This window comes from Pelodiscus sinensis, chromosome 33, assembly GCF_049634645.1.
Source record: "Pelodiscus sinensis isolate JC-2024 chromosome 33, ASM4963464v1, whole genome shotgun sequence".
Lineage (NCBI taxonomy): Eukaryota > Metazoa > Chordata > Testudines > Trionychidae > Pelodiscus > Pelodiscus sinensis.
Genome location: NC_134743.1, coordinates 11,596,228 through 11,611,399, shown reverse-complemented (window position 1 = coordinate 11,611,399; position 15,172 = coordinate 11,596,228). Strand labels below are relative to the sequence as shown.

Here is a 15,172-nt window from a genome sequence, read left to right as displayed (position 1 = left end):
CAGAGCCTCCTGGATACTGACAGCCCCCTGATGGACCTCTCAGATGGCAGCCTGCAGAAAGTTCAGACAGGTCCGCAGCAACGCGTCCACGAAAAGCACCAGAGTGCCCAGGGGCAGCTCTGGCTTCACGTTGCAGAGTGCTGTGATGTCCCGAGTGAAGGCAACCAGAGCACACAGAGACAAAATGGTTTCCTGTCCCTCATGGAGGTAGGCAAGCAAGCAGGGAAACCTGAGAACTGGCTGTCCAAGGGGGTGCCTTTAAGCACAGGCCTCAGACAGCCTCAGGCAGCAGCCACACAAAGTAACTCCTGACCTGATGCCCTGCCGGACCTGATTCTGTCCGGCCTTAAATGCGATTCACCGTCCACTCAGTGTGGACGCGCTATTTCGAAATAGCAAAACGCTATTTCAAAATGCATTTTGTGTGTAGACGCGCTATTTCGAAATAAGATATTTTGAAATAATGCTGTAGTGTAGACATACTCTGAAAGAAGAAATCAGGCCCCTGAGTAATTGAAACAGATACTTCAAAGAGTTTAATTGGAAACATGTGCACAGTAAATACAAACACTATATTATTTACAGGGGAGGGTTATTTACAGGTGACTGTTTGTGAGACACAGCATGGCCAGCACCTGAGAAATAAACTTAAAGAGTCATCAGCATTTGTACAATGCCCCTTAATAAATATAATAATATGGGTTGGGATTAAGCTGCTGGATATGGAATGGAAAACAATCTCCAAAACAGGAAACACCACAAGATTAGGGGAACTCCTATTACCTAATATAGTGAATTATCAGAAAGTGTCAATTCAACAGGGGAAAACACTGATCCCCTTCCCATATTCAGCCATCACAGGAAGATTCTCTCCCCATTGAGAACCACAGACAATGATATCCCAGACCCCCTCAGCCTTTTACCCTCCTTTGCTAACTGTTGTCTGGTGACTCCTCATAGGCCCAGAACCCAGGAGGGGTTGAAGTGCTGAGAGAGACTAGAAACCTAACTATTCAGGAAACTTTTTCTATGAGGTGGAGGATCATAGCCTCTAAATTTGGAGGACGAATGATATCTGCTGAGTACCTTCTTTGAAGGGCAGAGTGTTCTGAACTCCCAATATCATCAGAGGGAGTTTGAGGACACTCAGCAACTTATGAGACTGGACAATACAAGCACAGTTAAAGGCCCTGGATATCTAAAGGAAATCACCAAAATCCACAGTTAGATGCTTAAATGCCAATTAAAGCCACCCTTAGTGAATTCCCCCGGCATGTGGAATCCCCTAAGTAGTATAAGGGCCCTACCATCAATCAAACGTTAGCCCTGCCCCCTGATCCCGGAAGTCCCGCCCCCTGACCGCCAGAATTCCCTTCTCCCCTGTCACCAGAAGTCCGGCCACTGGATGGTAGTACATCCGGGTCAAGAGGGACAGCTGACCGGGTGTCATGTGACCCCCGTTAGGCCCGTCCCCTGTCACCGGAAGTCCTGCCTTTGGGGGTAATACATCCGGGGTCAAGAGGGGCAGGTGACCGGAAGTAAGGAGTGTCATGTGACCCCTCTAAGGACTCGCCCCGCCTCCCTCAACCAATCAGGAAGGGTTTTTCCCCTGTAGGACCGCCCCGCGAACCGCTTTAACCAAGCGGGTGGGCAGTTCTGGGACCGGATGACCCGCCCAGCAGTGGGTTGTGTGACCCCTCTAAGAACTTGCCCCACCTCCCTCCACCAATCAGGAGGGGGTTTTTCCCTGTAGGACCGCCCCGCGAACCCCTTTGACCAATCGGGGGGCAGTTTTGGGACCGGATGACCCACCCAGCAGTGGGTTGTGTGACCCCTCTAAGAACTCGCCCTGCCTCCCTCTACCAATCAGGAGGGGTTTTTTCCCTGTAGGACCACCCCACAAATCGCTTTGACCAATCCGGGGAGTGCAGTTCCGGGACCCGTTGACCAGACCGGAGACGGGTCGTGTGACCCCTCTAAGAGCTTCCCGTGACACCCTTTGCCAATCAGAGCATAGCACTTCCCCGTAAGTTCTAGCGCCACACAAAAGAGGCCATCTTGTTCCAAGAGCGCGTGTTTCAGAGAGCGTGCAAACGCTGAGCGGAAACATGGCTTCTTTCACCAACTTTGTTTTGGTGCCGAGAAGAAAGCGCTACATCAGCGACAGTTCCGAGGAGGAAGGAGAAGTTGAAGGGAGCCCTTTGACCCACCCGCTGATGGATACACCAATATCTGACACCGAAACCCAACCGCTCACGATGCAGCCAGACAAGCTAGATAGCCTGGAGGAAGAAGGTGCCCATGGCTCCCAGGAGTCGGACAAGACGCATGGAAAAGAAGCCAAATAGGTAAATGAAAGATCGAAGTTGGGGCATCATGGGGTTAGGAATCCGGGATTTTGTAAACTTTAAAAAAAAAATGACCAGAGCGTCTTACATTATTTCTTTCTGGCAATCTTTTGACAGCTTGACGATGCCTTTCTAGCTGACCGTCAGACCCAGGACAGCATTGCATCGGACGAGGAAGACGAACCGGGCCCACCTTGTTTTTGCTCAACACCGATACAAAGCATTGAAGAGAACGCCTAGGATGACGGCCATGAAGAATTCAGGAGGTGGCTGTGCATTGACCTAGTTGAGCCAGTGCCACATCATAAGCATAAAAAAGTTATGCGCTCTATTGTACGCGTTGGTGTTTATACCGTCCTTAGTCACTGTCTTAGGGAAAAGCTTTTTGAGGACTGTGAGGGTTGTGTCATAAATGCGCCAGCCCAGCGGTACCATGACTGTTTGACTTGGACTCCAGAGGGTATAAACTGCAAGCTCCAGGGCCTATGTGCTGAACTGTGTTTGGAAATCTTATTAAATACTGTTATTGCCGTAGGTCCGTGGTCCCCAACACGGTGCCCACGGGCGCTATGGCGCCCGCAGGGGCATTTGCATGCACCCGCCAGGTGCTCGGGGCTGACCTGGCCCTGGGCACATAGCGCGTGGCGCTTGCATGGGAGGGCGCGCCGGCCCCGGGCGCGCGGCGCTTGGCAGGGGGAGCGCCGGCCCCGGGCGCGCGGCGCTTGGCGGGGGGAGCGCCGGCCCCGGCCCCGGCCCCGGGTGCGTGGCGCTTGGCGGGGGGAGCGCCGGCCCCGGCCCCGGGCGCGTGGCGCTTGCGGGGGGAGCGCCGGCCCCGGGCGCGCGGCGCTTGGCGGAGATGAGCATTACTATGGGGTTCTGGATGTGAAAAAGTTGTTCGGAGCGAAAAATTATTGTGAGTTTTGCCACACAGTGTACAGTCATGACCACTCTTGCAGGTATTGTTGCCGCCTCTGCTTGAGCGGAACGTGCTCAGACAGCGTGGGCGTGCCGCTGCGGTGTCCTAGCTGTATCTTGGAACAAGATGGCCTCTTTTGTGTGGCGCTAGAACTTATGGGGAAGTGCTATGCTCTGATTGACAGAGGGTGTCACGGGAAGCTCTTAGAGGGGTCACACGACCAGCTTCCGGTCTGGTCAACTGGTCCGAGAACTGCACCCCCCGAATGGTCAAAGCGATTTGTGGGGCGGTCCTACAGGGAAAAAACCCCTCCTGATTGGTAGAGGGAGGCAGGGTGAGTTCTTAGAGGGGTCACACGACCCACTTCTGGGCGGGTCATCCGTTCCCGGAACTGCCCCCCGATTGGTCAAAGCAGTTCACGAGGCGGTCCTACAGGGAAAAAACTCCTCCTGATTGGTGGAGGGAGGCGGGTTGAGTTCTTAGAGGGGTCACACGACCCACTTCTGGGCGGGTCATCCGTTCCCGGAACTGCCCCCCGATTGGTCAAAGCGGTTCGCGGGGCGTTCCTACGGGGAAAGCCCTTCCTGATTGGTAGAGGGAGGAGGGGCAAGTCCTTAGAGGGGTCACATGACACCCCTTACTTCCGGTCACCTGCCCCTCTTGACCCCGGATGTATTACCCCCAAGGGCGGGACTTCCGGTGACAGGGGACGGGCCTAACCGGGGTCACATGACATCCTTTTTTACTTCCGGTCACCTGTCCCTCTCGACCCGGATGTACTACCCTCCAGGGGCGGGACTGCCAGTGACAAGGGAGAAGGGACTTCCGGGGAGTCGGGGGGGGGGGACTTCCAGGGTCAGGGGGCGGGGCTAATGTTTGATTGATGGTAGGGCCCTTATACTACTCCCCTACCCCATAGACAGCTAGCAGATATAGCGTTCAGTCTAGCTTCCCACCCAAGTATATGATGTGCAAGCTGGAAACAGAAGCAGGAGCTCTTTCTTCTATTTGTCTGTGCTTCATTCCCCGAGCACTCATCCAGGTCAGATGTCTCTTAGGACCTGAGTTGCCACCAGCTGCACAATGGGACTTGGGTCATTCTGTAGGACCTGGAGAGCTGGAATTACAGAGAATATGACTCACTTTTCATATAGTCACCTATGCCTGCAGTAGCTGGAGATTTAGTACCAGTGAGTACCAAGCTCCAGAAGCTCTCTGTACAAACAAAGCTTTAGGTTCCTCCATTGGGATCCTTCCAAGCTCCAAACTGAGATGGAGGAGGGGGGAGAGGGGAGACCCTGACCCTACCAGAAACTCATCCAATTGGAAGGTGCTCCATTGACTCAATAGCTTCTGCTTTTAAGTTATTTTACATCTCCTGACAGAAATAAATCTGATGGTGTGGAGTTTGGGGTAGCAAAAAGTGGCTCCCAGGGAGCCGATGGAGCCCAAAGAGTGGATCACACAGGTTGGGAAGAGGCATTGCCAGGGTAGCCAGGAGATGCACTGACTTATATCACACTGGCTGCAGTTTCCTCCAGGTACGTCTACACCGCAAAGTTAATTCAAAATAACAGCTGTTCTTTTGAATTCACTTTAATAGCATCTATACATGCAAACCGCTATTTCGAAATTAATTCGAAATAGCAGAGCGCTTAATTCAAATTTGGTAAACCTCATTCTACGAGGAGTAACACCAAATTTGAAATAGCTATTTCAAATTAAGTGCTGTGTAGACAATTAATTCAAAATAGGGGGCCTCCAGCCCTTCCCAGGGAGCCCTGGTGGCCACTCTGGGCACAACCAGGAAAACTTCCTCTCCTCTCCCCCTGGCCCCAGAGCCATTAAAGGGATAGACCCTGGCCCGTGCCAGATCCAAGCCTACCAGCCAAGAGCCAGCAGTGGCCACCGGGGCCCCTGAGCCAGTAGCCACAAAACGTGAGCCAGCAAGGCACTGGCAGCCAACCCTCCACTGCTCCTCAGGAGCAGTCTGCCAGCACCCAGGAGCCTGACAGGGGCTGGAGAAGGCGGGTGCCTTCCTGGTCCAGGGTGGAGATCATGGACCTTATTCAGGTTTGGGAGGGATGCCCCAGCATCCATGATCTCCGCACTAGACAGAGGAACACGGCCGTCAATGGCAGGATAGCTGCCAGCCTGGCCACCAAAGGCCACATGCGAACCCAGGAGCAGGTTTGCATGACAATCAAGTTGGTGCGGTGAGACCTCCAACCTTGGGCCCTGATTTTCCCTTCCCCCTTCTTCCCTTTGCTTCTCCCTTCCAACTTCCTCCTCCCAGGTTTCACCCTCCCCTCTCCCACCCACTCTATTCCTCTCTCCCACCTCCTTTTCCCAGTCTCCCCAGAGGTTCACCCTGTTGTTCAATAAACCCAGTTTCTATTTTTGAACATACATGTCTTTTATTTGACATCAGGAAGGGAGGCTAGGGAGGAGTAAGTAGATGGACGTGAGGGAGGAATGGGGCACGAGCCCCCGGTGGGGAGGACCGGGGTGGCTCTGAGGGCTCCTCGGGGTGGACACTCTCCTGCAGGGCCTCCTGGATCCTGACAGCCCCCCGATGGACTCCCCGGACGGTAGCCTGCAGCAAGTGCAGCTGGGCTGATGGCAACAACCCTACGAGACGCACCGGTGTGCCCAGGGGCAGCTCTGGCTCCATGTGGCCGAGTGCTGTGGTGTCCCGAGTGCAGGCACTCAGGGCACTCCAAGACAGGACTGCTTTGCTCTCCCTCATCGGGGTAGACAAGCGAGCGGGGAACCCTGAGAACTGTCTGTTCGGGGTGGGGGTAGGGTCCCGTGAAGCACGGAGCTCAGTTAGCCTGAGGCAGCAGCCCCACACACTATGTCCTAACCTGATGCCCTGCCAGCACTGGTTCCGGCCAGCCTGAACTTCGGTTCAGGGTCCACTCAGTGTGGACGCGCTATTTCAAAAGAACAAAATGCTATTTTGAAATAGGTTTTGTGTATAGATGCATAATTCGAATTAGCTTAATTCAAATTAACTATTTCGAATTAAGTTAACTTGAATTAACGCTATAGTGTAGACGTACCTCTTTCAGAGCAGACTAAAGCTGAATCTGTCCTTTGATGTGTGGCTGATGCACTTCACACCTGTGGTATCAGTTACTGCTTGCTTGTCAGCTAAATTTCTTTATAACTCACTAATGAATAGGATTTCACCTGTATTTGTTACTTACAGGTCAACAGATGTTCCATGTCCAGCCATTTCATATTCTTGGTGTCCGTATGTTCCAGGATGATGCCTAAATAAGCAGTGTAAAATAAACATCAATAAAAAACCTTCTCTTGTTAAGTGCAAGGTGATAACATTGGCCCTTTGGCTTCTATTGTGGGTCTAAGGTGAGCTGTAGGCAAGAAAATACTAGAAAAGTTTAGCGTCCACACTGAAGAGAAAAAAATTAAGAATGTTTACATAAAACCTCATTTGCTTTAAACAATCTATGTTCCTCTTGCCACTGCTGTCAGTTAGTGGAGATATACTAGGATAGTGTATTAATCTAGTGGTGTGAACAAAGGGCTGGGGCCAGGAATAAGTGCGTACTAAGCAAGGATCTCACATGGATAAATTAATTAGGCCACAATGCTTGCCTGGCTTGCATGGGTGTGCTAAGGAAAGGATGGCACAGGGCCAAAGGGGAGGAATCTAGTGCTTCCTGGGCAAGGCAATCAGGAACCTGCAACAGCAGGCACTGTGTGGCGGTGGCCTGCCTACCTCCCAGTGATGAAGCACCAGTAAGGAACAGTCAACAACACTGAGCTTAGGTCTATAGTTTGAGTCCACACTAACTCGGACTACTAAAAATAGAGTGCAGGTCAGATGACAGAAGCAGTCGGAGGAGCTAGCCACCTTGAGAACAGACTTTTGGGTTTGGATGGGATCATCCTTGGAATAGTTAACCCCTCCTGCTACTCCTGCCACAGCTACTCTATTTTTAGCACACTAGTTTGATCGGAGAATAAACATACCCTACGTGACAGTGTGCCAGCCTCTGCTACTAAATGACTGCGCCATCTCAAAGCATTCTATTGCAAATTACAAATTCCTCCTAACACCACACTGGAGAAGTAGGAGAACATTAACATCTCCATTTATGCATGAGAAGTCACAGCACGGAGAGATTAATAGTAGCTCAGTGCTGCACACAGGGACTTTTTCTGTCTACCTCAAAGGGAATACCAAAAGGGACACGGCACACTTTCTCTCACCAGCTAACTTGGCTGCAACTGCCCGGATCTCTTCCCAGCTGCTGCAGAAGTATGTGATGGTGCTTTTGTAAAAGTTCTCCAGTAGCTCAGCCTTCTCTTTGGCCTAGAGAAAATCAGGGACACATGAGCTCTCTCTGGCTAGAAATGCCCTTTGACTGCCAACACATGCCTTTATAAACCACAAGTAAACAGTCTGTGTTCCTCTTGCCACTGCTGTCAGTTATTGGACTCACTCAGACTTTTTTTTTAATTTAAACAAGTAAATAAAAGAAAGGACAGGAGGCTGTGTAGAAGTGGGGAAAGTGGGAATCTATGGCAGATTTACATTCCTCTCACCCTCAGTCCTGTATCCCACTCTAATAGGGTACGTCTACACTACAACGTTAATTCGAACTAACTTAGTTCGAATTACTTAATTCGAACTAAGCTAATTAAAACTAACGGATCTAGACTAAAAAACTAGCTCGAATTAGCGTTTTACTAATTCGAACTAGCATGTCCACATTAAGTGGACCCTGAACCGGGCTTAAGGATGGCCGGAAGCAGTGCCGGCAGGACATCAGAGGAGGACTTAGAGCGTGGAGATGCTGTCTCAGGCTAGCCGAGGGCTGTGCTTAAAGGGTCCCAACCCCCACGCCGGACAGACAGTTCTCAGGGGTGCCCCGCTTGCAAAGCAGTCTTGGCTTGGAGTGCCCGGAGTGCCCACACTGGGCACATCACAGCACTTGGCCATCAGACCGGCTGCACTTGCCGCAGCCTGCCATCTGGGGAGATGGGGCAATTGGGGAGCTGCAGGAGAGCTTCCACCCCCAGAAGCCCGCAGAGCCAGCCCAGTCCTCCCCATCGGGGGCGCGTACCCCATTCCGCCCTCAACTCCTTCCACTTACCCTTCCCTAGCCCCTCTTCTTGATGTACAAAATAAAGGACAATTGTGTTCAAAAATGGAATCTGTCTTTATTGAACAAAACTGGGGGAGACTGGGAAAAGGGGGTGGGAGAGGGGAAGAGAGAGGGTGGCAGAGGGGAGGGCAACTAAAATGATCAGGGGTTGGGAACAGGTCTCATATGAAGAGAGGCTAAAGAGACTGGGACTTTTCAGCTTAGAAAAAAGGAGACGGAGGAGGGACAGGATAGAGGTCTCTAAAACCAGGAGTTGGGTGGAGAGGGTGCATTCAGAAAAGTTCTTCATTAGTTCCCATAAAGAAGGACTAGAGGACACCAAAGGAAAGGAATGGGTAACAGGCTTCAAACTAGTAACAGAAAGTTGTTCTTCACAAAGCACAGAGTCAACCTGTGGAACTCCTTGCTGCAGGAGGCTGTGAAGGCTACAACTAGAACAGAGTTTAAAGGGAAGTGAGATCAAGCCATGGAGGTTGGGTCCATGGAGTGGTATTAGCCAGGGGGTAGGAGTGGTGTCCCTGCCCAAAGTTTGTGGAAGGCTGGAGAGGGATGGCACGAGACAAATGGCTTGGTCACTGGCTTCGGTCCATCCCCTCCAGGGTCCCTAGGGTTGGCCGCTGTCGGCAGACAGGCTACTGGGATAGATGAACCTTTGTTCTGACCCAGGATGGCCATTGTAAGCTCAGGGCTCAGGGTCGGGGGTCTCAGTGGACCACCTTGATTTTCATGCACTCCTGCTCCTGGGTGGCCAGGCTGGCAGCTCTCCTGCCCTAGCCGGCCACCTTCCTGTGCCTAGTGCGGAGATCGTGGACGAGGTCCACGATGTCCGCACTAGCCCAGGAGGGAGCCCGCCTTTTGCGGTCCCGGGCAAGCTCCCAGGACCCGCCAGCCTGGTCCCGGGAAGAGGGGGAGGGCTGGGGGGCATCGGGTGGGTGGCTCGATCCGCACCAGGTGCAGGGTCTGCCTGCTGGGTGCTGGCAGGCTTGCACCTGGCATGGGCACCGTAGCCATCCCGTGCCCCTTTAAGGGGTCCGGGGCCGGGAGGGGGGCATACGAGTTTCCCTGGTGTTGGCCGGAGTGGCCACCAGGGAAACCTGGGGGGGGCTAGCCTCCCACTAGTTCGCATTAAGGGGCTACACAGCCCTTAATTCGAACTAGTAAGTTTGAACTAGGCTTAATCCTCGTGGAATGAGGATTACCTAGTTCGAACTAAGCGCTCCGTTAGTTCGAATTAAATTCAAACTAACGGAGCGCTAGTGTAGCGCCTATGAAAGTTAGTTCGAACTAACGTCCGTTAGTTCAAACTAACTTTGTAGAGTAGACATACCCATAGATACTTCCATTGCCCATCACACATTCCCCCTGCTTCTACACCACAAGCCTATGCTGTCAATAATCTCATATAATTCTATAGGTCACTCACAAGGTGTCTGCAGATATCCATCTGGAGCTCCTCAGGGTTCAGCTCGGTTCTCCAACTAAGATGCTCATTAAGTATAGTTTGGAGCCTCTTCAGTCCCAAAAATGGGGCACAGAGATGAAATGTAGCTCTGCACTCCTGAAAAAGAGGGTTGCACCATTGAATTGTTCCATAACACGTATTGTGCTCATTCAAATGGAACTCATGTCCTTGACTGCTCATCTACCCCAAGAATAAAAGGGATTCCCCTGAAGTAATAGACAGAAAATATGCCAGCATGACTTTAATAGGGGGAAAGGGATTCTACTTCTGGAGTATTGCATCCAATTCTGGGCACCCCATTACTTAAAAAATGTTGATACATTGGAGAAAGTCCAACGGAGGGCAACAAAAATGATTAGGAGGCTGGAACACATGATTTACAAGGAGAGGCTGAGGGATTTGGGATTATTTAGTCTTCAGAAGAGAAGAGTGAGGGGAGCTTTGATAGAAGGCTTTAACTACCTGAAGGGGGATTTCAAAGAGGATGGAGAGAGGCTGTTCTCAGTGGTACTAGATGACTGAATGAGGAGCAATGGTCTCAAGTTACAGTGGGGGAGGTCTAGGTTGGATAGTCGGAAAAACTATTTTACTAGGAAGGTGGTGAAGCACTGGAATGGGTTACCTAGGGAGGCAACGGAACCTCTAAATCTAGAGTTTTCAAGTCCTAGCTTGACAAAGCCCTGGCTGGGATTGTTTAGTTGAGGCTGGTCCTGTTTTGGGCAGGAGGTTGGACTCAGTGACCTCCTGAGGTCTCCTCCAAACCTATGGTTCTATGATTTTATAATACTGAAAACTGGAGATAGCAGCAATGTTTTTTCAGAACGGATGTAGCTATGAAAGCTGCTTCACTAGGCATAGCTGTGGTCTTTCCTCTGTTGTGGGGAGGCAGGAACGTGGGGTGCAGAGATAGGCAGGAATGAACTCTTGGGATCAGACCCATGACCTATCCTGAACTCCAGTGAGACAACCCTGGCTGCTAAGGACCAGCCTGTCTGGGATTAACTCAAAAGGAGGGCAATGAACTGAGGGAAGAATTTAGGTCTCCACTGCGGGAAGGAATAGCAGAGCTCCCCTGGCATCAGGAGGAAGATTCTTTTTGCTTAGTAATTAAGTCACTGTCATTCTTACCATTGAAACCTCAGGGCTTGGATCTTGCAGGTGCAGCAGAAGCGTGACCCAGCTCTGTCTAACCTGCTTGGCAAAATAGTCCTTCCATTTTCTCTTTGCAGAGCCGGCCAGGATACCAAACAGGACAAAGGCCAATGCACGAAGAGTGTTGTCCTCCTATAGCCAAGAAAGCCACACAGGTTGGTAACGAAGAAATAACCACATCATGTATCTAGCACAGCTGTCTCTTCTACATTAGGGTAGAGTGATTCCAACGACAGAAGTTTAAAAGAACTGGAATTAATCAAGTTTGGGCCAAATGTGTTGATTCATCAAAATACTTTGAAGACAGTTCAATTTTGACAAAATTCTTCCAGAAGCCAAGTAGGGGTACTTGGTCAGCTTCTTGGTGACCCATCTAGCAGGCTGACTGGGATCTTGGGCTTCCTGGCCCTCACCTTCAGAACAGCCTGTCTGGCAGGCTGACAAGGAGCCAGGAAATGTGCACCCTGGCACCTCTAATTCCCAGTGTTTCCAGGTTCCCTGTCTCCAGCATAGTCTGCCAGTAGACTGCCCTCAGGCAAGGCTCCCAGTAGAGCTGGGTTGAGAATAGTATTACTGTTTCACAAAGAGTTTTGAAATTTGGGCTGGGGGGTGTGTCCCCCAAATAGGAACAAAACCAAAATTTGAAATCTCAAACTTCTCTGCAAAATGGAATAATTTCAACCATCTGACATAAAAATCGTATGGAGCAGGCCCAAAACAGTCTATTACACCCTGTATGCCCATTTTCCTTGTTATGCAGCTACCTAATCTAGTATTCATACTTCCTTTGCCATTCTCATTGGAAATAAAGATGAACAGAAGGGTGAGACTGAAGGAGCAGGGATGGCATCCTCATTTTCTTAATTCTCTGCTCCTCCATAAAACACATCTCTTCCCTAAGGCCTAAAATCACTTCATTCTGACATGAACAATGCCCAGTGAGGACACATCATGCATTGTAAATGGAGCCTCATCAATGTCAGCTGAACTGGGGTTGAAGGCTTCTGTTCACGTACATTATCGAAGTACTTCCGGATCTGTGTGGTGAGGTCTCTGAAGGAAGAACCTATGTCCTTCCCTTTCAGCTCCTTAAGGACTTTGGCCAGTGCCTTCATGCTTTCGACGACTTCAGAACTGAAAGTGTCTTCTAAAGTCCTGATCAGTGCCTCCAGAAGAAACTTCTTGTACTTTTTCACCTGTTCAGACGTATGACATTAAAAAACACTTTCCACTAACCACATTTCTAATATGTTTTTTTTAGCAATTATGAAGCAGTGGGAATTTCATCTGCCCCCCTAGTGACCTATAGCTATATTTTACATCAGGTACTAGCTACAATAAGCCAAACTCTGTGCCATATTACGCCTATGTAATCCTATTAGATTTCTAATTACTTAGATTTGAAGGCCAAAAGGGACCATTGTGATCATTCAGTCTGACCTCCTTCACAACACAGAACCTCCCCAAAATAATGTCTGTTTGACTAGAGCACCTCTTTTAGAAAAACAGCCCATCTTGTTTTTAAAGTTGCTACTGATAGAGACCCCACCACAACCCTTGGTAAATGGTTCCAATGATTAAAATTACCATTAAAATGTATGCCTTACTAGCAGTCTGAATTAGTTTAGCTTCATTCCCTCCCCCCCCCCCCCATTGAATCTAAAGGCACATTTTCTAGCCCTTTGAAAATTCTTGTGACTCTTCTCCAATTTATCAGCATCCTTCTTGAATTGCAGGCATGATCCTGACATAGTATTCTAGCAGTTCTCACACCAGTGCCATAAGCAGAGGTAAAATAACTTCTTTATTCTTATTCAGAATCCCTCTGTCTATGCCTCCGAGGATCACCTCAGCTCTTTTGGTCACAGCTTTGTACTGGGCGCTTACGTTCAGCTGATTATCTATCATGATTTGAGTTTTTTAGTGTCTCTGTTTCCTGGAATAGAATCTCTCATCTTGGAAATAAAGCCTACACTCTTCATTCCTGGGAGTATACATTTACATATGATCATATTAAGTCCATATTGTTTCCTTATGCCCAGCTTACCAAGGGAACAAACCTGCTGTGTATTGACTGCAAAGAGGTTACAGGGGTATGAGAGAGCAGAAGTTGGCCTAGTGCATTGTGCATGGCCTCTGTAAATCCTGAGCAATTGTTTCCTTTAGTTTCTCTAGTTATGCTGCATTGTATTCAGTATTCTATCTTACCTTCTCAGGTGCCCCATAGACTAAATTGCCTAGGCCTCTTACAGCCATTTGACGGACAATGCTGTTATTGTCCCGTGACCTTTCTTCTAATATATGTAAGGCAGACTTAAGGATCTTCTTCTCCCTGAGTATGGGATCAGTCATTAGCTGAAATAAAATCAACATGTCCATTAGCTCTAATCTGTTCATTAAGATAGCGAATATAATTTGAGGAGACACGTAATACACTGTAATTTATTATTCTATATGAATGAGTACTGTGTTAAAAACATGGATTTTTTCCTTTTAGGCACTATAATGGGGGATTGCTCATCCCTTGAAAGCCTCTCAGTGACTGCATTTGATACCACAGTCCTTTTCTCGCCCAGGTGCATCCTGCCAGTCGATCTTAGTGAGTCTTCCATGGCTCAGCCCTCTGGCCAAGTCCCAAAGTCCAAACAAATGCCTTTTAGGTCCTGTTGCCCTCACTAGGGTCTTCAGCCCCAACTCTGGACCCTTTATATTCTGTTCTTTGTTCAACCTCTCCACAAGCCTTGTCCCCTTCATCGGGTTTATGCCACTGGGGAACCTGGGCCTGCCCACTACTCTTGGTTCCAACCTAGAAATAGCAGCGAGTCATTGCTTCATTTCAGTTTATTGCTACTTTTTCCTTGGGTTCTTCCTATGGGGCCACTTTCAGTTTCTCCCTCTAATTATATGTTGAAGGCTCGTAAGGACTCTCTCTCTGCAAATTCAGCTTCAGAAAATGCTGCCTGAAATAAACCCCTGTGAATTGGTTTGGCCAGAGAATAGCATCCTTTCTTGGCCCTCCACTTCCTGAAAGGAACTGACCTAATAAAGCCCTGTAGCTCCATAGATCTGAGCCAGCTGGGCTCTGATTGGCAGCTTTCATGAGGCCTCTCTAGGCAGACCTTGAAAACCCACGTTTGTGACTCCTTTCCTAGGTGGGGTGTAGAAAGATTTGGGGGCACAAACAGATTCCTAGAACCACCAGATGAGCCTCTAAAATAGCGACTTAGCGTAAATGTGAAAAATGACACAGACGTTATAGCAAGGCTGTGGAGAGGGAGGATGCTCCAGTGGTCAGCAGCCTAGGACTTAGGAGGTTCCAGTTCAATTTCCTGCACCCTCAAAGACTTCCTAGATGATGTTGGGCAAGTCACTTAGGCCTTCTGTGCATCAGTTTCCTGTTTGCAAAATGGGACTAATAGTGTTTCCCTGCCTCACAGGGGTGTTGTAGGGATACATACTTTTAACGAGTTTTGAGGCACTCAGATACTACATTCTCATTTTGAAGTACTCAGATAATACAAGTTTCTAAAAGGATGTTTTAAGGAAGATGGAGAAAAATTGTTCTCCTTGGCCTCTAAGGATAGGATAAGAAGCCATGAGCTTAAATTACATCAGGGGAAGTTTAGGTTGGACAGCAGGAAAAACGTCCTGCCTGTCAGGGTGGTTAAACCCTGCAATAAATTGCCTCAGGAGGTTGTGGAATTTGCATCACTAGAAATATTTAAGAGCAGGTTAGACAAACACCTGTCAGGGATGATCTAGACTGTGCTTGGTCCTGCCGTGATGGCTGGGGATTGGACTCGAAGACCTCTCAAGATCCCTTCCAGTTCTAATGATCTATGAATCTATTATTCTACATTCATGAGAATCTAAGATAGATGTTAATGTATTTGTATGTTGCTTATTTTATAGTATTAGGACACTAGATTCATTTAGAAGATTTGCTGAGCTAGACCAAAATCAGGAGCTGTTGGTCAGTATTAGCCCTAGGAATTGTCAGAAAAGGTCTAGTAATTCAAATTCTATGGCTACATCTACATTGGCATGATTTTGCGCAAAAGCAGCTGCCTGTCTACACTGGTGGGGAGTTCTTGCACAAGAACACTGACATTCTAATGTCTAAAATCAGTGCTTCTTGCGCAAAACCTATGAT

General features: G+C 49.1%; 1 long non-coding RNA gene across 1 annotated transcript; it reads right to left on the bottom strand.

Moving 5' to 3' along the window:
* Positions 1-7,505: 7,505 nt before the first annotated feature.
* LOC142823423 (uncharacterized) lies at positions 7,506-11,091 on the bottom strand. The gene is made up of 3 exons (XR_012898635.1): positions 10,996-11,091; positions 9,829-9,963; positions 7,506-7,609 (listed from the first exon to the last, which is right to left on the bottom strand). It is a non-coding gene; the product is annotated as an uncharacterized LOC142823423 (long non-coding RNA).
* Positions 11,092-15,172: the final 4,081 nt, after the last annotated feature.